This window comes from Trichosurus vulpecula, chromosome 2 (assembly GCF_011100635.1).
Source record: "Trichosurus vulpecula isolate mTriVul1 chromosome 2, mTriVul1.pri, whole genome shotgun sequence".
NCBI classification, from domain to species: Eukaryota; Metazoa; Chordata; class Mammalia; order Diprotodontia; family Phalangeridae; genus Trichosurus; species Trichosurus vulpecula.
Genome location: NC_050574.1, coordinates 88,219,707 through 88,244,991, shown reverse-complemented (window position 1 = coordinate 88,244,991; position 25,285 = coordinate 88,219,707). Strand labels below are relative to the sequence as shown.

Genomic DNA, 25,285 nt, shown 5'->3' with positions numbered 1-25,285 from the left:
TGGAGCTTGTACATTTTTGCGCATGTATGTATGTGTATGTGTGTCTCCAAAGATTGGCAGATTGATATAGATTTATAGATGTGAAATATTATAATTCGACAATGGGTTGGGCATAGAATTGAACAGGAACAGGGGAGGAGGCTGGATTACCTTTGGGAAATTGTAAATTTCTTTTGTTGTCCTTTGGCTTCTCACTAAAACAAAGGCACATCTTTTTTATATGAATATTCTTCTGGTGGTGATATGTGGCTATGAGTCATGGTAACATACTGCTTGTTCAGTTAGTTCATTACAATGTCAAGAGAAATAAAATAAGAACCTAAGCACATTGGGTAGACCCTTCTGTGAAGAGTTTATGGAAGGCCATGAAATGTCAGAGGATGAGTATGGAGGGGTTGAAGTCTATATCATTGGAGCAAATACCCACAGAATGAGATTAGAAATCTATTTGAGTACTTTAGTATTAACATGCTATTACAGGTCTAGAGGAGAGTAAAGAGACCTAGTGCCAAATGAGTCCTACAGGAGGCCTGTTCCATCCTTCCAGATTTAGCCTGGAACACACTAGCTGGTTCTAGGCATTCCTTTTCATTAGCAAAGGTTGGGACGATCAAGTAAAACTTAGAGAAGGAAGTGAAACTAAACTTTGAAAGAGAAAACTTAGGTGCATGGTGAGGATAAATGAAGACATTTTAAGTAGGTTGAATGGTAAGATCAGTGCCACTTGGGGAGTAGGTCTTGACGTGATGTTTTCAGGGAATAATCCAGCTTGAATAAAGGCTACTTGTAGGAGAGTAGCAGAAAATAAGACTGGAAATTTAAGTTGGTTACAAACCATGGAAAGACTTCAGAAGCAATACTAATGGGTCTGGACTCTTTTAGAGGCTGTGGGCAATCATGTCAGGCTCCTATGCATTAGAGGGACATATCACTGTGCTGTGGAAAGGAGCCTCTGGGTTTGTGTGCATGATGAATAGAGATGGAGTGATTGGAAGGAAGGAGGCTGGGGAAGAAGCTGCTGTCATCTTATAGAGATAAGAGGGCATGGTGGGAAAGAAAGGGCTAGAAGCAAGAGATGTTTCCAGGTAAGGTTGATAGGCTTTGGTGAATAATTGGAATGGAGTAGGGGTGGGGAGAGAGTAAGGTTAATGACAATGTTTCAGGATTGGAGTGCTTTTACCTTGTGACATAGTTTGAGAGTATATGGACCAACAGTCTGATAAATGTTCATCCTACTTTGACTAGAGCCAGAGGCTTAGTTATTCCTTTCATTGAAGCTTTGTACAAGAGCTACTACAGCCTCTATTGGAGCCACTCAGCACTGTTCACTGCTCCTCCCACCCTCTTCTTCCCCCCTTTCAGAATGATAGTTGTCCTGGTTCTGCTATCTGGGTCCAAGCAGAATACTACGGTCAAACAGACTTATTCCTTCTTTCCCATAATAGTCCATTAGACAACAGTTTCTATAGATGTACTAAACTTTTCATGGACACGAAAGATTTATATCAGGAGCATGCTGAACATTTGCTCTTTATGTCCATAGAAAATCAAGCAAAGGGAAATGGTCTTATAAAATAAGTAAGATTGTAGACGTAAGAAGGAACTTCTTAACCATCTGAGGAATTAGACCTGTGCCAGCTGACCAAGTTTGACTGATGAGAATGTTCTTGGACTCTTTCAAAGAAAGAACAGTCACAGCCACTGGTATTTGGTTTTTAGAAATAACTTTTATGGACATTTTTTGTTTACATCATAGTTGTTTACAGAAATAACCGTCCTCCCTTACCCCATCCAAATGGAACTCTCTTAAAACAAAACAAAACAAAACCAAATTGAATTCTCTTTAGTAACAAAGAAAAAGAGTGAAGCAAAAATACCTACTATGGCAATTGTACCTGGAGAAGTATGTAACATTCTCCTCAGGTAGCCCCCTAAGTCTACCAAGAAGGAGGTGTATTTCATTATCTATTCTTTCTGGGACCATTATTTGTTTTCAGTTGCTCAGAGCTTAACTTCCTCTTACTGATGTTTTATTTATATTGTTTTAATCATTATGTATACTACCACATAGGATTTCCTTATCTCACTGTGTATCATTTCATACAACCCTTTCCATGTTTCTCTGGATTCTTCATATTCATTCTTAATGCATAACAAATTTCATTTACATTCTTATAACCACTGCTACTGCAGCCATTCCTCAGTTGATGAGTGCTCGCTTTGTTCCTAGTTCTTTACTACCACAGAAAATACTACTGTGGTTTTTCATATATCAGATCAAATTAACTTGTCTTGCAGGTTTTCATTGGCCTAGAACAAGGGGTGCCCCCCATTTTTTCAACTTTTGCACCTTTGTTCCTCTCAGAGTTTCATTTCCCCACCAAGTGTCTTCCAGGACAGGCCCTAGGGAAGTGAAACGTTGTCTTTCTTTGATAGGCCAACTTGTGCCATACGCTCACCTGAGGGCCAAGATTATTGGTATTTGTCGTTTAGGTGAATTTAGTGTGATTGATTGAAAGACCTTCAGTGTGGTCCTTGTTGAATGGAGGGACAGAACCAGTTATATCACCAGGAACTGTGCCCAGAGAAGCAGCTGGCACCAGAATGAAAAGGAAAAGCTTCTGTTTCTAATAGTCACACTGTCCACCAGGCTTTGGTTTTGTTTGCTAGATTGGTTTTTAAAGTTTTTAAATGTTTATGAACAACATATGTATCAACAGTTACCCACCCATCCACCATCTGCCTCTGCCCTTCTAGGGTCCTATGAGTCAGTTTCTTTCTCTGGGTCTCAGTTTCCTTCTCTGTAAAATGAAGGTTTGGACTAGATGATCTTAAACTCTGTGATCCAAAAATGTAGCAGGGTGCTGGAGGGAGGAAGCATGGCAGACAGTGGATTTACTTATTCTAGCAATAGAGCTGTAACAACTGAAATCAGCATCGACTCCTTAAGACACACTGGAGGTATCACATAGGGAAGTGACTTAACTTTAGGGATTTACCAGGTCAGTTGGGGAAGTAAGGTATTTATCATTGAAAGAGATGACATATACATACATATATACACATGTGTATGTATACACATATATGTGTATATATATATGTGTGTATATGTATATGTACATATACATATATACAGATATGTGTATGAAAAGTTAGTTGAATTTAGAACTAGAGCTGGAATCAACCTCAGAGGATAAGTGACTTGCCCAGTGATACACAGGTAGTAAACTTTAAGGTGGTGTTTGAAGCCAAGTCCTTCTCCTGAGAAGCCAGTGTACTTTCCATTATACCGTGCTGCCTTCCATAGCTAAAGGTAATGTGAATCATCCTAGGCCACAGTAGTACTTAAAGCTTTTACAGAGGAGGTGAGAAATGATTTGAGTATTAAAAGATGAGTTAGTGTGATAGAGTGGATGGATTCCTGGACTTGAAGTCAAAAGACTTGGATTTGTTTCCATACAAGCCATTTTTCTATTTTGAGCCTCAGTTTCTCAGTAAAATGAGGATCATAGACTTAGATTTGGAACAGACCTTAGAGGTCATCTAATATAGCCACCTCAGTTTACAGATGAGGAAACTGAGGCCTAGAAAAGTTAAGGCTTACCCAAGTAGTATGTAGTAGACTTGGGAGATAAACCCAGGTCTTCAATTCATTGGAAAGGTATGAAGAGATCACTTTGTAAATGTTAAAGTGCAATAGAAATATTCATAATCCTCATTATTATCTTTATTATGATTAGGCTGTGGATAAGAAGTGGAATGGATACTTCAGATGGAAAAGAAAGCTAAAAAGTAATCTCTTCCTCTTGAAATTTCTCATAACACTTTGCTTGGACTTCTTTGTTATACTTAACATATTTTCCTTTGCTTAATAGTTAACTGTGTACATGTTCTATCTGGCTGTTAAACTTTAAGTCCCTTGAGAGCTGGGGCTACCTCCTGTTTACTTTTTCTCCCTGTAGCTGTTTGGGCTCCAGACATACCAGGGACTTCATATATGTTTGTAAAGTAGAACTGAAGAACTTGAGCACAGACAGGTGGCACTAGGGACCTTGGCCTATGCAGACATTATGCAGAGATCAGACCAGGCTATGCATGTAGCACTGCTGTAGGGGAAGGATAGATAAAATGTACCATGACATGAGATTGGCTAGTTAAACTGTTGCCAGATTCTGGTATAATCAATACAGACCAAATACATCTATGTTTTGGTGATATGACATCTAGTAAGGAGTGATTGGAGTTGTCACAGAAAGCTTCCTGGAGGAGGTGAGTTCTGAGCTATAGATTAAAGAGTGTAATAAACCTTGTTTCTTGAGAATAGAGGTGGGGCTGGCATGGTGGTGGGAAAGAAAATACATCTTGCAGAGGTGTGGAAGCAGGCCTTAGGTTAGAAACTGAGGTGCCTCATTATAAAACAATCCCAGTATGAGTCACTGGCCTTGTAATAGAATGAGCCAGCAGTATGACATGGTAGCCAAGATAACAAATGCAGTTTTATATGTCGGTGCTGCAAGGATATTTGTGAATGCTCTCTACTAACATAGATCAGTTCCTTAGTGCCTAGAGGTCTTCATGAATTCCTATAGCCAAAAAATATCCATCTTCTAGTAGCCAGCCTTTTAGCTATGAAACTCACTCAGACTTAGCTTGGCTGATCCTTGAATGACAAACACAATTTATCACTGGGCCTGTACTTGAAGCTTTTCAAATTTGGTAGATTTTCTCTAGAGTTTAGTTGGCCTTTGAGAAACCAAGGTCACCCACATGCTGAAATGTGTTATCAGAGTAGAGCTTTCTTGGTTTGATGAAATCTGATCCTCTATAGGAATAAAGGATCCAAGATCAAGGGAGGTGGTAGCCCTGTAGTTTGCTGCCCTAGTCAGATCATGTTGAGAGTAATTGTGTTCAGGTCTAAACAACACATTTTAGAAGAGTCACTAACAGGATAGAACTTGTCTAGAGTAGGGTTTGGTTGCCTGGAAACATGACCACTGTTTTCAAATATCTGAAGGATAATCAAAAGGAAAACACAATGGTTGTTTTCCTTTGTGCCCAAAGAGGACCAACATAACATCGCTGTGTTGGGGTCAAAGTACAATGGTCCATCTGTGGCTGATGAGACCAGTACATGCTCAGAAGGTTCTGCTACAGATTGGGCGCAAATAATCCATATGAATATATGGAGTGAAGATGTTTCCCAATTTGTGCATCTCACATTTCTTTTCATCTACCGCAATTCTGCTTTGCTCATAGAGCACAGCAACTTCTTTGATGTGAACGTGCCATACTGGATGGTCCTGTGCCAGTGCCTCCCATGTCTCACAATTGATGCCAAAGTTCTTCAGAGAGACTGTGAGAGTGTCTTTGTATCACTTCTTCTGACTTCTGTGTGAGTGCTTGCTTTGTGTAAATTCTCTGTAAAATAGTCTTTTAGACAAGTGTATGGCGTTTGAACAACATGGCGCCTCAACCCCATTGGAGTTGCACTCTGCAGCAGAGTTGGAATGTGTGGCAGTTTAGGTCAAGAAAGAACCTCAGCGTCCAGTATCTTATCTTGCCAGGTAATCTTCAAAGTCTTCCTAAGACAATTCAAATGGAAGTGATTCCGTTTCCTGGCATAATGCTGGTATGCTGTTCAGGTTTCACAGGCATATAACGATGAAGTCAGCACAACAGCTCTGTAGACCTTCAGTTTTGTAGGCAGCCTAATACTTATTCTTCTCTCCCACACTTTTCCTTTGGAGCCTTCCAAACACTGGCCTATCTCTGGCAATGTGTATGTCAACCTCGTCATCTATGTGTACATCTCTGGAAAATATACTGCCAAGGTAAGTGAACTTATCCACAGTGTTCACAATTTCTCCATTTGCTGTAAACAATGGTTCCATGTATGGATGGTGTGGTACTGGCTTCTGGAGAACCTCTGTTTTCCTGATATTATCAGGCCAAAATTAGCACAAGCAACAGAGAATTGATCCATACTCTGTTGCATCTTAGCCTCAGAGGCTACATTGAGTGCACAGTCATCTGTGAACAAAAAGTCACTCACCAGCTCTCCCTCCACTTTAGTCCTGGCTTGTAGCCTTTTCAAGTTAAATAATTTGCTGTCATTGTGGTAGCTGACCTTAATGCCTTTTTTGTCCTCATTGAAAGCATCCAACAACATTGCTGAACACATCATGCTAAAAGCCATGGGAGCAAGCACACGACCCTGCTTCATTCCATTGGTAACCAGGAAAGTTTGAGAGCATTGTTCATCATTCAGAATCCGTGCAAGCATGCTGTCATGAAACTGGCATACAATACTGATGAACTTCTCTGGGCAACGAAATTTCACCATGATTTTCCACAAGCCCTCGTGATCGATGGTATTAAAGTCCTTGGTTAAATTAACAAATGTTTTGTACAGACCTCTGTTCTACTCCCAGCATTTCACTTGGAGTTGTTGGGCAACAATAATTCCTTAGCCCTTTCTGAAGCCACACTGGCTCTTTGGTAGATGACCATATTTCAGGTGAAGGATCAGCTAATTAAGTATGACTCTGGCAAGAATCTTGCTGGCAGTGATTAAGAGAGAGACCATGTGTGCCCCACCCCATCCAATCCTGTGATTGTCATAGGACAACCTATTTCTGACAATGGAGGCATCCTTGAACTCCTGGGGGATAGCTTCTTCTTGCTATAAAACTTGGAAGATTTCAGCTTTTGTATGAGCAGTGGGCTCTCCACCTTGTAAATCTCTGATGGAATAAAATCAACATCAGGTGCTTTGCTGCAGGAGAGGAGCCTAATGGCATTCAAAATCTCTTCTTCAGCCGGAAGCTCTGCTAGAGAGGGATTGACTTCAACTTGAGGTATATGGTCAGTGGTTTCAGCATTGTTTCCTGATGTTCTGTCAAGAACATTATGGAAATGTTTAACCCATCTCTCCAGGATTATGTCCTCGTCACTATTCAATGCACCTCCTTCAGTGCTGAGGAGTTGAGATGCATCGGAGGTCTTTGGCCCATAAATAGCCTTCAAGGCATCATAAAAGTACTTTGGATTGTTATTATCAGTGTAAAACTGAATTTTGCCTGCCTTCTTACTGAGCCAAGAATACTACAAATCTCTAAGCTCCACTGACACTTTACTTTTGATGGAGTTAAACACTGCCTTCTTCTTTGATGGAGTTAAACACTTGCTGTCCTAGGGACGAATGAACTATCTTGAGGGTAAACCCTGTGGAGTTCTCGTTTTTTGTTTAGCAGCTTCAGAATTTTTCCACCATTTTTGTCAAACCAGTCTTGACATTTGCAAGTGTTCTGGTCCAGATGAGCAAATGCAGTGCTGTACACCAGATACCTGAAAGCTGCTTGCCCCTTTTTTGCTTCACTGTTGCCAACCATATGTTGGCTCAGCTTCCCCTCCAAGTTAGCAACAAATTGTTCATGTTTGGAGAAATGTTTTCTAATCTGTTCATCTTCCATGTCACCTTAAATGGAAGACAGTGTTGGTGATGAAAAGGTCATGAGATGCACAAGTCTTCTGTAGTGACCGTTGTTGTTTCCGACTCCATTCCTCCCAAGGATTCCCTGCCATCTCTGATAGTTTGTGCCCACTTTGGTGTTAAAGTCACCCAGAATTATAAGCTTGCCCTCTTTTGGCACATTGATGATGAGCATCTCCGTATCTCCATAACATTTTTCTTTGACCTTCTCAGGGTTCATCATGGTGGGAGCATACTGATGATGGTGGTGTGGGTGCTTTCCTGCAAGTGGCAATCACGTTGTTACAAGCCTGTTGTTGACTCTTTTGGGGAAGCATACCAGCTTGTTGACTAGATTAGTTTTGATTGCAAGACCTATGCCAGCTTCACAGTGCTCCCCATCACTGCAGTCACTTCAGAAAAACATGTATCAAACTCTGACTTTAGTAGGCGTGTCTTCATTTGCTAGCCTTGTTTTACTCAGGGTTTCTATTCAAATGTGATACCTCCTGAGTTCTTTCACAAAAAGTGCTGTTTGTCTTTTAGGTCTGCTGCATTTTGTGTTGTCTATAAATGTGTTCACATTCCATGTACCAATGGCGAGTGAAATCATGTTTGCAAAAGTTTTTGCACATTTTTTATGTTTTGACCACAGGTTAGGATCCCTGCCTGCTGCAATAAGCAGGTCAGGGTTAGGTGAAACAGACAATTTTTAGGACACCTTTTCTAAACCCTCACACCAGGAGGTGAACAATGCAAGCCTTGAAAAAGGCTGCTCAAACACCCAGGGGACTGCTGCATCCCACTGCTGCTTCAGTCCAGTGAGAAGATGACCCTGTGCCCTGAGCCACCTGTGTGCAGGGTTGTCACTGTGTATCCACACCTACTGCTTCCGTCACTTGCCTGTCAACACAGGACTTTGAAGTAGGTAGTAAAAATGGTAAAATGGTATGAGTGATATCTTTTGACTCACACATAAATTGGATTTTAATGTGGTAGAGTTGTGTGAAGTTGTTGGCCTCACTTCTTCCAGAATCATCAGAGTTCTGTGGCAAGACAAAAATCAAGATGACTGGATGGGTGGATCAGGATGCTGTGGATGACCTTGGCATCTTTGATGTCTAACCAGGCTCTAAGTTTTCCACAGCACCTGCTTCTCAGTCTTCATGGCCTGTTGGAACAAATTTTCACATCCAAGGAAAATGAAATTCCCTCACTGTATCTGAAATATTGTGGTCACTTTGGGGTGCGTTTGGGGACAAGCTAAAGTTCCTCCAGGGGATGAGATGAGGATCAGAAACCACTGATAGTGGGGGTTGATTGAAGGAACAGTAGAGACTGAATCTTGATAAGGGAAGACTTGGAGACTCATTATAGGAGACTGATTCAGGTGTTTGAACAACTGTTCTATAAAGAGGCACAAGACTTGTTCTGCTTCTTACAGATGTAGTAGTTGGGATTCCTAATCAGATATGGACTAGTCTTGATGACCTCTGTGGTCTCTTCCAACTTGAAGTGTTTTTATAGGGATGTGTGAATATAAATACTTGTTTATGTATATGTTTCACAAGGCAGAACTAATAACAATGGATGGAAGTCTGAGGGAAATGGGTTGTGGTGTAAGGGAGAGCTTTCTAAATCACTGTCTTCTACTGGATGTGCTGCCCTGGGAGAGCAGGTGTGCTTTCTTTGCTTTGCTGACAGTGGAGACTCATACACCTGTCAGGGAAAACTCTGCTTTATGCTAGGTCCTGGTCCAGAGGCTCCTTAGATGGAATCAAAGCTAATTAGCCTCTGTGTCTAGAAGCCAGGAACTGGTCAATGGCATCAAGAGAGAACCAGAAGGAGCTGCTGACCATGGGTTATACCCAGCCCCCAAACCCAGCATCTCTGGAGTAGAAGCCAGAAGAAAGAGAGTACAAGATGTTGGTTTTAGTTGTGAAAGCTCATCTCCTACCTGCCTGGTGTCTTTTCTTTTCATGTATCTTTTCATTCTAGCTGTTCCTCCTCCCTGGCCTTATTTCACTAAACCCAGAAATAGAGAAGCTATTGGGCAGGATTGGGATGGCTTTGGCATACAGATCATCTTCCTAATAACTGCTTCCTATAGCATCTAAGCACAAACCATCTGTTCAAGGAGTGTCTCTGTCTGTGCTCACTGGAGTTTGGTTCTGTGCCAAACTCTCCTCCCTACTCCCCTGCACCTCTGAGTGGGTTGGTCCCCTTTACAATAGTTACTTGTCTGTCACAGTCTAGGCCTCCAGCAGCTAGCAGCCAAGAAGTTGATGAGTGAAGGAATTATTGCTGCATCTCTGGGCCCATCCTAGTCTCCTGACTTCGACCTGCTTGACTGAATGTTGGCCAAGATCAAATCACTGCCTCCCTCTTGACTCCCAGAACTTGGCTTTAGGAACCTGGCTCCTCTGTTTCTGAACACTGCGCTTTCTCATTCTGTTGCATTGTCAGTACAGAGAGTCTGTTCTCCTTGGGGTCTACTTTGATTGCCACCTTATAAACTTGCAGATTGATAGATTTTTAGCACTAGAAAGAAATATAGATTATGTAGTGTGACTAAGATCTCAAAGCCAAGGAATCTACAACTACAACTCAAATCCAGGTCTTTTGACTTCAAATGTAGGACTCTTTGTATTATAGTATGCTTTTTTATTTTGCCCACAAAGAAATGCCCTTTATGAACCATAAATGTTATATAGCTAAGTTGTTATTATTACTACAATGCCCTGCACCAGGGGTGGGGAAGCTGCGGCCTCTAGGCCACATGTGGCCCTCTAGGTCCTTGGGTGCAGCCTTTTGACTGAGTCCAAGTTTTATAGAATAAATCCTTTTATTAAGGGGGTTTGTTCTGTGAAGTTTGGACTCAGTCAAAAGGCTGCACTCAGGGACCTAGAGGGCCACATGTGGCCTAGAGACTGCAGGTTTCCCATCCCTGGCCTACATTATTCTTTCTTCTTGGAACTATAACTACACATATAGTCAGGACACAAATTCATATTGGATCTGCAAGAGTTTAGGTGTGAGTCTTATCTCAGAGCCAGATTGTAAAGTTCTTGGAAGCAACAGACACCCAACAGACTGATGGGGCAGTAATGGTCCCTTGCCTCTGACACAAAGTCAGCAAAGACCATAGTCTTAAGCATCTGTATCAGGAAATCACTTTTCATCATCTGAAGGTCAAAGAATTCTACCTGGGGAATACATGAAAGCTTTAGACAACCCTAAACTCAAGTTCCTAAGGACAGACATCTGTCAAATCCTGTTCCCAGAAACTATTAGACACCTTAGTGCTCTTCCCATGAGATATCTGCTGCCTCAAATATCCTCCCAAAGACAAACACCCTCCACATTACTTTTGGGACCACCAGAAACCTAATTCCAGAGGACATATTATACACCTAGTTCCACTCCAGGAAGCAGATAAATCCCACCCTTGGAGCAATAGATTATTATTCCTGCCTTTTCAAGTGCCAAGTCCTGTGATGATGGATGATAACCCCTCCAGGCTCTCTTAAATGTATTTGTGTGTCTTCTGTCTTCCTTCACAACATTATACACTGGACTGGCTCAGAATGGCCTTTAATTTGGGCTTATTAGACATACTAATTGAACTAGTATGCCCTTGATGATAATATATGCATATCCTTTCTCCAAGGTTGAGTTGAGTTTGACTGGGAAGCACTGTTCAGTCACGATACAGTGGAAAACATACTGTACTGAAAAAAGACTTTATGTACCTTAGACCAGCAAAGGGTCAAATCCTAGAAAACATGATGGTGATCTTTAAATATTAGGGTTGTATAAAAGGAAGCACAGCCCCAGACTTGCTGTATGCTTTTGGGTAAGTTTTTTTTTCTCTCTGGACCTGTTTCCTCTTCTGTTGGATAAGTTGATCTCTTAAGAGCCCTAACATTCTATGGTCTTTTCATTCTTATATAGCTGGGTGTGTTCTTGGGTGTTTTCAGATCTGGCAGCCAGCCTGATGGTAAATATTTTTGTATTTTTCTACTGACGCTTGTTAAATGTGAGTCTTCAAAACTGCAGTTAGCATTTAAAGGGGAAAAAACCAAGATGATTGCTGATGGTCTTCAGACATTTTCAGGGCTTGTCCATTAACATGCCTGAGAAGCAGTACTTAGTGCTCAGACCTTTGGCTTTTGGTTTTAGTTACATAGGCCTGCTGCCTCACTATCTTGGGGAACTGATAAGGTATCATTCTCAAGATGCCCCTGTGTACTGTGTTCCTTGCTGTCAGAATGTACTATCAACTTTCTCTGTTCCAGTCCAAACACAGCCATACCATTGCTTTGAATATGAAGAGCTAGAGAGCAGCTGGTATGCCTGCTGTTCAGTAAATGGGACAAGCTGTTCCATTGAATGCTACCTTTTCTTTCTCCTTTGTGTCTCTTTGCCTTCTTTCCCATTGTTGTGGGCTCTGGATGGCAGAGAATCTACTTCTCACCTCTTCCTGTTTCTGCTCTTCCCCTTGGGAGTCAGAGCTTAGGGTTTTTGTAGCCTGAAGTAAAAAACTCTTTTGCATATCCTCCCTAGCTAGTCAATGAACTATAGAAACCTCCTCAAGAAATCATAGGATTAGAACCAATAAGGATCTTTGGGATCATCTAGTCAAACACCTTCATTTCATAGTTGAGGAAATTGAAGCCTAGGAAGGTTGAAATGCTTTACCCAAGGTCCTCCAGGGAATAAGGTGCAGAGCTGGGACTCAAATCCAGGTTCTCTGATTCCAGATCCAGTATTTTTTCCAATATACCACAGAAGACAGGGTTATTTAGGTTGGGTTTGTGCCATCTCCTGTCCTTACCTCCAAGAGAGCTTCCACTCTTAAGACAAGGTCAATGTAGATGTAGACACACATAGTAAAGGAGGCTGGTTTATCCTTTTTTGAAGATTGTGTATTGGGAGTTATGATAATTGGAAGTCTTTTTCCTCAGATACTCTTTAACTGAATTCACAGTTGTGAACTTTAGGAGTAGTAGTAAGAGGGGGAATGTAAAGAATGGTTGGGACTAAAACCTTAATAACTCAGTGAAAATCAGTCTTCACAGTAAAGGGGAAAGATGACCCAACTGGATTTGTCATCAAAGGACCTGGATTTGAACCATTATTCAGTTATTGCTACTGAGGTTCCTTCCAGCTCATACTCTCTTCTTAAGACCCAGTTCAGGTACCACCTTTTCCAGAAGGTCTTCTCTAATCTTGCACTGTTCCCTTGAAACTACATAACACTTTGTCTACCTAATGCATTTATCATGTATTATTTTGTCTGCGTGTTATTGTTATCTGTGTATACATATATATATATATATATATATTTTTATCTATATCTCACCTTCCTACTAAACTATGAATCTCTCCCTTATCTACACCTTGAAGCTCACCTGGCTGATTTCAGGGCTCTGCACACAATAAGCTCACAATAAGCTTCAATTTGTTTTTAAATTTTCCATGTGTGACTGACATTTAGCAAGTCCTTTCTCTTCTCTGAGCCTCAATTTCCTTACTTATAAACTAAAGGACTTGGAATAAATTATCTTTAAGGTTCATTCTGGCTCTAAATCCTATGATCATTTCTTTGTACACACTCTCCAACCTTTGAACCAAAACAGTGGAATGGAATGGATGGGAAGGAATGGGGTTTGTTAAGAGGAAGACTTTTTTCATGGAAAGGACAGACCAATTCTCCCTTGGCTGGAACAGCAGAGACAACAGTGACACTGGTGGTGCTTCTTCCTATTAGCTGCTGAAAATCCACCAACAAATTAGCTTGCTATGACATGCTTAGTGTGGAGAAAAAGAGTTTTATTAATGCCTTATATTTTTATATCATCATCATTTCTAGAAGTACTCTTATCACCCCCTCCCCATTGATCCTTCACTAATAATAAAGAAAATAAGTTAAATAAAAATGCCCATTACAAGTCTGACAATTTCTTTTTGCCATAAGTAATCTCCCACCCTCTCTGCTAAGAGTAAGGAAGTATATTTTATTATCTATTCATCAGGACCATTGTTCATTTTGTATGATCTCTTCTTTGCTGACTTTTTATGATCACTCCTTCCTTTCTTAGATGCTCATTATTTGTTGTTGTTCAGTCATTCAGTTGTGTCCAACTCTTCATGACCTCATGGGCTATAGCACACCAGGACTCTACTATCCTCCCCTATATCTCAGAGTTTGTCCAAATTCATGCTTGTTGTTTCCATGATACCATCTATCCATCTCATCTTTTGTGCCCTTTTTCTTTTGTCTTCAGTATTCCCCAACATCAGAATCTTTCTCACTGATTTTTGTCTTCTTATTATATGACCAAAGTATTTAAGCTTCAGCTTCAGTATTGATCTGCCACCGAATAGCCTGAATTAATTTCTTTAAGTATGGACTGATGTGACCTTCTTTCTATCTAAGGGACTTTCTCCTCTAGCACAATAATTTAAAAGCATCAGTTCTGTGGTGCTTACTTTCTTTATAGCCCAACTCTCACATCCATACATTGCTAGTGGAAAAAACCATACCTTTGACTATATGGACCTTTGTCAGCAAGACATTGTCTTTGCTTTTTAGTATGCTGTCCACATTTGCCATAGCTTTCCTTCCAAGGAGCAAGTGTGTTTTAATTTCATGGCTGCAGTTGCTGTCTACAATGACCTTTGAGCCCAAGAATATAAAATCTGATATTGCTTCCATTTTTTCTCCCTATATTTGCTAGGAATTGATGGGACCAGTTGACAAGTCTTTAGTTTTTTTGATATTAAGCTTCAAGCCAGCTTTTACACTCTTCTTTCACCCTCATCAAGAGGCTTCTTCACTTCCTGCCATCAGAACGGTATCCCTGCATATCTGAGGTGTTTATTAACCACCCCTTTAATAATACTTTCTAGAATTTTGCCACTGGCCCATAATGTTCCATCTCTATTGCTTCCCCCTTTGAAAGTTGGGATATTTGCTGTTCAGTATTATAGTGCCACTCTTACTTCATGATCTTTCAAAGATTCCAGGCACCAGATAATAAACAATGATAGTTAACTTTACATAGCACTTACTATGTGCCACAGTGTAAGGTATGTTCAGGGAGGACTGGTACCTCTTGCATGATGACTGCCAAGCCCTTTTCAGAGCTGCTTTCCACCTTTGGTGTTCACCTGTTCCACCCAACTCTCACCTGTGGCTCCAAGAAGCTGTAGCATGCTCAGTGGCAGATGGGCTAAACCAAGTTAAGGGTAACCAAGGGGTCTCAAACCCATTGGCAAGTTGGGGGGGGTGTCTACCCCAATCATGTGAAGACTTCCCCTGGTGGAATGGGTGGATGAGAACAATTTGTTCTAATGGCCATGAAGGCAGATGAAGCAGGCACTGTGGAGCCAAGCTCAGAGCTTGGTTAGACATCGATGATGCCAAGGTCATCTACTGCATCTTGAGTCATCACCAGTCGTCTTGATTCTGTCCTGTCACTAGACTGTGATGACTCTGGAGGAGAGAGGGAGGCTGACGACTTTGTGCTACTCTGCCTCACTTAAATACAATTTATGCATGAATCAAAAGACATCACTATGTGCCAAACACTGTGCTAAGCTTTATACAATTGTTCTGTCATTTAATCCTCACAACCCCAAGTTATAGACGAGGAAAATGAGGCTGATATTAAGTGACCACCCCAGGTCACACAACTACTAAGTATCTGAGGCTGGATTTGGAGTTAAGTCTTCCTGACTCCATGCCTGGTGCTCCATCAGTCACTATGTCACTTAGCTGGGATTAGAAGCCCCATCTGCCAATTGTTTAAGTGCCTGAGGATGTGGTTCATCTAAACTAGGTGACTTGAACTCATCAGACAGAGCTAGGTATTCTGTTACTGTTTCCTTATTTATTTTTCTTATTAACTCCAAACCATATCCATTCTGTCTTTTCCAGGGGAAAGATTATTGTTCTTGGCAGAGAAAACAGAAACAAAAGAAGAATCGAATATCTTTGTCTTTTCTCTCTTCAGTTATCATCTCATCTACTTCAAGTTGTTCCTTTCTTCCAGTTCCCCCTCCCTAAAAAACAAAACCAAAAACTAACTGCATCCTTTTTGTTATACTGGAAGCAAGGAGGAAGCAATCTAAGGAAGCAGGAAGCAACAGGCCTAGCTCCTTGAGAGTTAGGGTCCGGTTCATACTTCTCAGACTACCTTTCAAGGCTCTTTGTGATCTGCCTTCCTTTCTGACCTTATTATTTTCTGTTGTTCTCCCTACATACTCCATCCTCCAGACAAAACTGGACTGTTTTTATCCTTGTTCTTCCCATTCCTGCACCTCTGATAACATTGTTCCTTATTCCTAAAATGCCTTGCCCTCTGCTCTTACCTTTCCATAACTACATTTTTGAAATCTCACCCATTCTTCATGGTCCAGCTCAGGAGCCGCATCTTCTAGAAAACTTTAAACTTTCCCTTCACTTGCCAGTCCTTCTCCTGCTTCCAGGCCAAAATTAATCTCACATTTTCTGTCATATTTCCTGGCAAAATCAGGATTCAAAATGAGCTCAACAGGTTAGAACACTGGGACAAATCTTGTAAGATTTGATAAGATAGAGATAAATGTAAAACCTTTCACTTGGGTTAAAAAAAATCAACTTCATAGTTACAAGATGAGGGAGGCATGGCTAGACAGCAGTTCATCTGAAAAGGATTTAGCAGAAGTATTTGATGGTGTATGAGCTGAATATGAGACAACCATGTAATATGGAAGCTAAGAAAGTAGTAAAATCTTAGGCTGCATTAAAAAAAGCCTAACATCTAGAACAAAGGCAGTGAGAGTCCTGTTATACTTTCTCCTGGGCATACCACATCTGGAATATTGCGTTCGGTTTTGTTGTTGTTCAGTCATTTCAGTTGTGTCTGACTCTTTGTGACCCCATTTGGGGTTTTCTTGGCAAAGATTCTAGAGTGATTAGCCTGACATTTCCTTCTCCAGATCATTTTACAGATGAGGAGCTAGCCAAACAGTTCACACAGCTGTTAAGTTTCTCAGTCCGGATTTGAGCTCAGGAAGATGAGTCTTCCTCACTCTAGCCCTGCCCATTTGGGTTTTTCTTGGCAAAAATGCTGGAATGGTTTGCGTGCCATTTCCTCCAGATCATTTTGTGGATGAGGAACTGAGGCAAACAAGGTTAAGTGACTTTCCCAGGGTCACACAGCTAGGAAGCGTCTCAGTCTGGATTTGAACTCAGGAAGATGAGTTTTCCTGCCTCTGGTCCTGGTGCTCTATCCACTATGCCACCTAGCTACCCATGTTCAATTTAGGGAGCCACATTTGAGCTCTGTACTCACATTGAGCTCACATACTGAGCACAGTGTCATAGTACTGATAAGCTAGCTAGAGAACATCTAGAGGAGTACAACTAAGATAGTGAAGGGCTTCAATTTCATGCCATGTGAGAATGAAAAGAAAGAAATGAAGATGTTTGGCCTGGAAAAGAAGACACAGTTGGGGTGAGATAACCATCTTCAAATACTTGAAGATGTGTCACATGACAGAGGGATTCTGTTTGTTCTGCTTGGGTCCAGAGCTAAGAATGATAGATGGAAGCAGCAAAGATGCAAGTTTAGGTTTGATACCAAGTAAGGAAAAATTTATAATAATTAGTTGTTCAAAAGTAGGATGACCTGCCCCAAAATGTGGTGGGGGCATCTGTCCTTAGAGTTCTTTAGAGGATGGGTGACCATTGATCAGATGTTATAGAAGGAATTCTTATTCAGTTATGGGTTATATTGGATGCCATATGAGATCTCTTACAATTCTGAGATTTTCTTATTTTATAGCACTGGGTACTCCTATGTAGTTACCATATTCCATTTTATATTAATTACTTATGTATGTTTTATCACTCCTACTAGATTATGAGCTTTGTCGGGGTAGAGCTTATGTATCATTTACCTTCCCCTGTACTGATCAGTTTTGTACTGTGATTACATGAACTCTTAATTAGCACTTGTTTATTTGAAGTAACTTAAATCTTGTTGGAAAATGAGACATAGACACACAAAAAGTTCAATAACAATACAAGATTGTGAGGAGATGGTGGATGAGGTACCGAGAAGGAACACAAGCACTCAAAGATCATAAGTCAAACAGTTTATTACTCACAGACATACAAACATAGTCTCCCCAACTTTTCAGTCCTATAGGTAAACACATGTATAGGAATATGGTTAGATTCATACCATGCTTGAGAGCCCAGAACTACTCTCAGTCTGTGCCCTTACATCTGATTGTTTTTGCTGGGAGATTGACAAGGGCTAAGTGTGAGGAGGACCTTAGGCAAAGTCATTCAGTGGGTGGCCCAGATTGCGATGTCCCTCTTTCCCTCTTATTGATCACAGGGGCATTATGATTGGGAAGATTTGCTAGCTTTATATACCTGGGTTTGATGAAGTTTGGTAAGCTGATTATCATCAGGAGATCTTTATTTTCCTTGAAATGAAGCTGATTAAACCATTTATTAGGTACATAGGAATTTCCTGGTACGTAGGTGAGTTAATCAGTGGTCAGTCATGGCATCACTTCTGTCACCTATAGCCTAGCAGTAGTCTAATCCTTGTAGATATATGTATATATATCCAGTAATTCAAAACAACAGTATAAAGAATTACACAACCATAGAAGCTAAGAGTTAGAAAGAATCATTCATTGAGTCTGACAAAATCAGCATTGTGCGTTAGCTTTATCAGAAATTTTCCTTTCAGAAGGTATTAGCAAGAATGCAGCTGGTGACAGAGATGTCATTTTCTGACACTACCATGTTACCTGAAATCTGTTACCTGTAACATTGCACTTCTGCCTTCTGGGGTCAAGAAAGAGTAAGTCTTACCCTACTGTTATATGAGAGCCCCTTGGATATTTGAAAACATTAATACCTCTTCCCTCATCAGTCTTCTCTTCAGGTTAAATATCTCTAGTTATGATAACTGCCCATAATAGAACATGGTTTAGAGTCCATTCCCCATCTTGCTTGTCCAACTCTCTGGTACACTATTATTTATCAATGGTTTTCTTAAAATGTGACAGTCAAAAGTAGTCAAAATACTCCAAATCTTTAAGTTCCCTTCTAGCTCCTTCTAGCTGGCTGTGTGCTACATGTGGTATGACCAGGGTGAGATACAGTATGGTTTAATCTTCCTTCTAGTCACTAGACTTTTTTTTCATCTGGATTGCCCTTGTCCACAATTGCCTGGGAGCCCATTGTTTCTACCTGCCCTCCAGGATGTCAACATCCTCAGTTTGACTCAGCCTCCAACTCTGCCCCATCTCCCTAAGTCAGTCTCTCTGAGCAAGTGGACCTGTCTGTTGTCTCCCCTTGAATGTTAACCATATTGTCTGAAGTTCCTGTTTGAGACTTGTCCTCTAACTACCAGCAGCCTGTAAGCTATAGTAGGTTCCTCTTCTCAGGATTGACTTAAGTTGATCTTTTCTTGACAGGTGCTCTTAATTTTCTTTCTGCATCCCACTAGCTTCTGTTCCTCCCCGCCCCCCAACATGTACTATATTGTCTCACTTAAGCTTTATCTTCTGTAATTTTGTCTTTGTGTCTTGCCTCTACTTTGGCCTCCTTTGTGAAAATGATTCTGAGTATCTCTTGAGGCATTCTGGTGTTACCTCCTTCCTCAGAACCCAATTAGCCTTATGTCACTTGAGGTCTTCTGTTTGTAGTAGAACAAAACACATATGAGATGGATAAAAAGTTTATATGTTGTAGTAGAAAAAAGTGTTGGACTGGGAGACAGAAGACCTGGAGTCTAATTGCAGCTTGGCCAGAGGACTTCTCTGGAATTTTGGGCAAGTCATTTCTTCTTTCTGAGATTGTTGCATTCTACAGTTATCCAGTCCTTATTATTTGCAGAGTGGCATGCTACATACTGAAGTTAACACAAAGATAAAAAGAGGATCCAACAGTCTCGTAAGAGATATGTTACATGCAAAGATACATATATTAGAATAAATAATGGAATGGTAACTAGATGGGAGAAGTATAAAAGTCCAATGAGATCAGTTGTGGGAGAAAGCACTTGTAGCTGGAAGACTTCCTGGAGAAGGTGTCAGCATACCTGAGCCTTGAAGGATCTGAGTAAGATTTAGATCTATGTAATGAGGTCTTAGACTAGATAATCTTTTAGGTCCCCTCTGTCTCTGGTATAGACCAAAGATTCCGTGATTCTATATGATCCTTGCCCTCAAGAAGTTTGAGGTCTATTTGGAGAGCCTCCACACAAAGTTAACAGTATCAGAGATATCACAGGATTGTGCAGAACTCACTACTGAACAAGTGAATATTGTAAATAATTGGAGGAGGGACAGAGCTATGGGGGCCAGGGTGATCAGGGAAGGTTTCCTAGAGGAGGGAAGACTTGAACTGGAGGATTCACAGTGGTTAGGGGAAAGCACTGCTGGCATGAATACAGTGCAGAGTAGTTTGGATTCTTGGTCTGTCTGGTTTCTTTTCCATGTTTTAAGTCGGAGACCTTGAGAGAGCTGTTAGTTCTGTAGCCTTTGACCCAGGCTTACCTGAGAGAATAGTGAGGGGTCAGAAAGTATTGTCATGAACACAGTTTTTTGTGGTCTTGTGACACAGAGTTGTCATTGTCTGACACTTCTGTGTTCTCTGTGCTCAAGTCATCAGGTAGCTAACTTAGAGGGGAATGCAGAGAGACCCAGAAAGCAACTCAGGAATAATAGATTCCCAGAGCCATGCTGACTTGTCACACAAGTCTCATTTGGTGTACTTTTGCTCTCTCTCTCCCCCTTCTGTACCATCAGCTCTGTACCCAAAATGTCACGGGCCAGGCTGTAGCAAGAAACCATTAGCCAGACCAGAGTGTCTAACCTGTTCTCTGCCACTTGCAGGCATCCTTAGATGTGGGAGAGAGGGTGATATGTTCAGAGAACTGTTGATAACAGCAGCTACCTTCCTACTCACTATTCAACAATCTGTTCTCCCCAGTTGTGTTAACAGGAGGTGAGATTTAAGGGTACAATTTCCTAATGAACAGATCTATTTGGTTCTCTATGGTAGGTTTTTTTTTTTGCTTCATTTAATATTTTATTTTCCCCTAATTACATGTAAAAACAATTTTAAACATTCATTTTTAAAAATTTTCAGTCCCAAACTATCTCCTTCTCTCTCTTTCCCCTCCCCGCCATTGAGAAGGGAAGCAATTTTATATAGGCTACATATGTGCAGTCATGTAAAACATATTTTGATATTAATCATGTTGTGAAAGAAGATACAAACCAAAAAAAGGAAAATAAAGTTTTTTTAAAAGCATGCTTCTATCTACATTCAGACTCTGTCAGTACTTTCTCTGAAGATGGATAGCATTTTTCATCATAATTATCTGGATCATTGTATTGCTGAGAATAGCTAAGTCTTTTACAACTGATCATTTTGCAGTATTGCTTTTACTGTGTATACTGTTCTCCTGGTTCTGTTCACTTCACTTTGCATCAGTTCATGTAAGTCTTTCCAGGTTACTCTGAGAGTATCTTGCTCATTATTTCTTATAGTACAATAGTATTTCCTCATAACTATATATTTGTTCAGCCATTCCCTAATTGATGGGCATGCCCTCAATTTCAGTTCTTATGGCAGAGAGATTTTTATGGAGATTTCAGCTCCATAAAAAGAAAAGTTTCCTAACAAAAGCTATCAAGAGGTGACATGGGCTCCCTCAGGAGATTGTCGAGCAGAAGGTAGATGGCTTTTTATCTATGGGTTGTGTAAGGAATTATTCTTCAGTTCTAGATTGGAATAGATGTCTTAGAAGATCCCTTCCAATTCCAAGATCCTGTGATTGTCCTTTTGTCTCTTTCCTGAGCTCTAGTCCCACATCTCCAACTATTTTTTTTTAGCTATTCCAGATATTTTAATAAGAGTTCTATAGAAAGCATTTAAAACACCACTTTGTGAGGATCAACTCCATTGGAGAGAGAGAATACAGAATGTAGGTAGCCACAGAGCTGAGGAATTTTCTTGATTTGGGGCAGGATCTGAGAGTCCACTGTTTTCTGATCAGCCTTGCGCTTCTCTGTCATCTTGTATTTCTCTTTTTCTGTGTCAAAAATCTCTCCTTCTTAGTGTCTAGGTTTACTCAACGTCTTCGTGCTTGAAGTAAGCAATAATAAGATGATTTGGAATTTTTATACCTGAAAGGTTAACCCTGGTAGAGGTGGCAGTGACAAATTTTTGATGGGTCCTTCTCAGAGGAACATGGTTGATGCTCAGAAGTCCAGTCACCAGTAGCAAGCCACTAGCCAGCTGCTTCAGGAAAACCACTCACTTGCCCCTGTGGCAACCAGTGAGCATGATCAGAACAGTGCCTGGCTTGATGCTAGCTTGAAGTCTCCTCACATGCTGGCTGAAGGGCTTTTTGCCATGACTTAGCAGCTTTCTAGGCACATCCTCAGTAGGGTATTACTGAGGCATTTTTCAAGTCTTTACCAAACGGGTTCCTCTGTTCTTATAACCACCAACTGGCTTTGAATTAGTAGAAGGCACCTTCTCTTTCTTTTTCCTTTCAGTCTGGGTTTTTGGTGTAGCATATTTCCGCTTGTACATGGCCCTCTGGGAATACATTGCAGACCTGGAGTATCTACCAATCCTCGGGCCAGGACTGGGTTTCTACTGAAATGCTTTGGAGGCTTTTTCACCACCTTTTCTGCTATATCTTCCTTTTTGTTCTCTTTTCTTTTTCCTTTTTGACCTTCTTTTCCTTTGGTTCCTTTGGGGGCTTTTTGTCCGCCATCTTGAGAGAAGGGAAAGAAACAACTATTTCTTGAAGATAAACATATCAAGTTTGATGAAAGAATTCATCTTTCAATGTAAACCCATCTCTCCTCCTAACTTTCCTTTTCCCCCAAGGAAACACTACTTTTCTAGTTATCCAGGTTTGAAACATAGGAGTTATGTAGAATGCTTCATTCTTTTTCACTCCCTATATTCAATCAGTTGCCCAGTCTTATCTCTCCCACTACCTTCTGTTTCCTTTTCTCTACTCATATATATCACCCTAGTCTAGGCCCTCATCATCCCTTACCTATATTATTTCAACAGTCTCCTGATTGGTTTTACTGAATCCATTTTTTCTGCTTCAGTATACCTTCTACTCAGCTGACAAACTGATCATCCTGAAGCTCAGATATGCCTATGTCATATTCCTGCTTACAAGTTTCAGTAGTTCCCCATTGCCTTTAGGGATAAAATATAAATTCCTTTGTGTCACTTAAAACTTGAGCTCTGGCCTTTTTATCCCCTCCAAAGTTTCTTTTATTTTTATGATGAATTTGATAAACCTCAACAGACATGAACATTTCCACATAAAAAGGACAGAAAAGAAGTTTATACATAATGCTGAGAATTTTTATTATATGCTGCTTTTTAGAAGCATATGTTGAATTTAACAATGAATTTCCAACATTTTCTGCTTGTCTGTGTCCCCCTTTTATGGTCTTTTAAAAACATATTACTAAACTTATTTCCTACTCTTCCTTCTCCCCGAATAAATAAAAATTCTCTTTTATAACCAATAACTCAAGGAAAACAGATCTGTACTGGCCATGTCTAAAAATGAATTGTTCATTCTGACCTTTTAGTCCATTAACTCTCCGCCAAGAGTTAGGGAGCATGGATCAACATCAGGCTTCTGGAGTTGGGATTGGTCATTTGGTTGATCATAGATCTTCGGTTTTTCCCAGTTGTTTTGTTTTCCTTTGTAATATTGTAGTCTTTGTATAATTTGTTTTCCTGGTCACTTTATTCTCCATCAGTTCCTGCAAGTCCTCCAAGGTTTCTGTGATTTCATCTTTCATTGTCTCTTATGGTACACTAATATTCCATTACATTCACGTACTACAATTTGTTCAGACATCCCCCAGTTAATAACCATTTCTGTGTTACCGCAAGAAGTACTATTATAAATGTTTTTGTACACATCAAGCCTGCTTCTTTCATCTTTGTCAGCTTGATGGGTGTGAGGTGAAATCTTAGTTGTTTTAATTTGCATTTCTCTTATTATTAGCAGTTTGGTACATTTTTCATATGGTTGTTGAAACGTTGCTCTTCTCTTAAAAACAATCAAGTAATCAGCTAAAGAAGAAGGAGAATGACAGTTGAAGGGGCTGTCAGAGAACAGGTGCAGTAATATACTATTGGTGGAATTCTGTTCTAGTCATTCTGGAAAGCAATTTGGAATTGCAGCTAGAAAGATGTATGCATACAGATAGAGCAGAAATGTAAAGTGAATAAATGCAGATGTATACAAAGTAGTAAGGTAATCTGGAAGGAAGAACAGTAGTAGTTGGGGAAATCAGGAAAGGCTTCTTGCAGAAGACAGTGTTTGAGCTACCTCTTAAAGGAGAGGGCTCTTTGCGGTAAAGTAAGGAGAAAGTGCATTCTAGGCATGGGAAAAAGCCAACCAGTGCAGACAGGAGATGGAATGTTATGTGAAAGGAACAGAGAGAAGGCCAGCTTAGCTGTGTTGTAGAGTGTGGGAGTAAGTAAGACTAGAAAAATAGATTGGGGCCAGGCCATGTAGGGCTTTAAAAGCTAAACAGAAACTAATAGTTTATATAAACTGTTTGATATTCTTTATTAGGAAATTTTATCTATTGGGAAATGGATCTTCTTGCATATTGGAAACAATTTCCTGTATATCTTAGATATCAGACTGTTATCAATAAATTTACTGCAAAGATTTTTTTTCTAGTTGTCAGTTAACTTTTTCTCTCCTAATTCTCACTGCACTGATTTGTGTGTGTATGTGTGCAAAAACTATTCAATTTGCTACTCTGTTTCATTGCCTCAGGTTCTTGTGTACCTAATCTGTTCCATTGATTAACCTCTTTAATGTTTTAGACTACTGCCAGATAGTCTGTACTGCAAGGTCCTTTTACCTTCGTCATCTTCCCTCTCTCTCTCTCTCTCTCTCTCTCTCTCTCTCTCTCTCTCTCTCTCTCTCTCTCTCTCCCCCTCCCCCCCTGTCTTGATACAAAAATATATGTTTAATAATTAGTATCTCTACCAGAAAAACCCCAAGTTGGGTCATGAAGAGTCAGACATGACTGAAATGACTAAACAACAAAGCTGTGTTAGTGAGTGGCACTTGTCATCCTCAGATGAATTTTCACATCACGAAGTGCCATTCTGGTATAGTGCATAGAATTCTGGGCCTGGAGGCCGAAAAATCTGACAAATTCAAATTTGGCCTCAGATATTTAGTAGTTTTGTGACACTGAGCAGTCACGTTACTGTTTGCCTCAGTTTCCTCAACTATAAAACGAGAATAATAATGACACCTCCCAAAGTTGTTGTGAGGTTCAAATGAGATAATATTTGTAAAGTATTTGGCACAGTGCCTGACACATCAGAGGCACTGACTATTAATGTTGTTTTTATGGTGGTTGTTATCACTACTCCTATTTAATCCTAACATAGTCACACTGGGCTTTTAATAAATACTAAATTTGCTTTATAATACTAGAGGAGGTAAATAAAATGAATTCATACCTAAGTGTACCAATTAAGAAATAAAACAAATTTTAAAAATTTTTAAAGAACTCAGAATTAAACTTCAGAGTGACCACATTCAGGACTCCATACAAAACATTTAGCTTGAACTATTGTTGGTAAGAGGGAGCTAGGTAGAATAGTGGATACAATGCTGGGGCTGGAATCAGGAAGAGTCAGCTTCCTGAGTTCAAATTTGCCCTGAGATACTTCCTAACTATGTGACCCTGGCAAGTCATTTC

The 25,285-nt window shown here is 40.3% G+C and overlaps 1 protein-coding gene across 2 annotated transcripts in view; it reads left to right on the top strand.

The window, feature by feature from the left end:
* STIM1 (stromal interaction molecule 1) overlaps positions 1-25,285 on the top strand; it is a 246,113-nt gene that overhangs the window by 175,382 nt on the left and 45,446 nt on the right. The window lies entirely within an intron of this gene.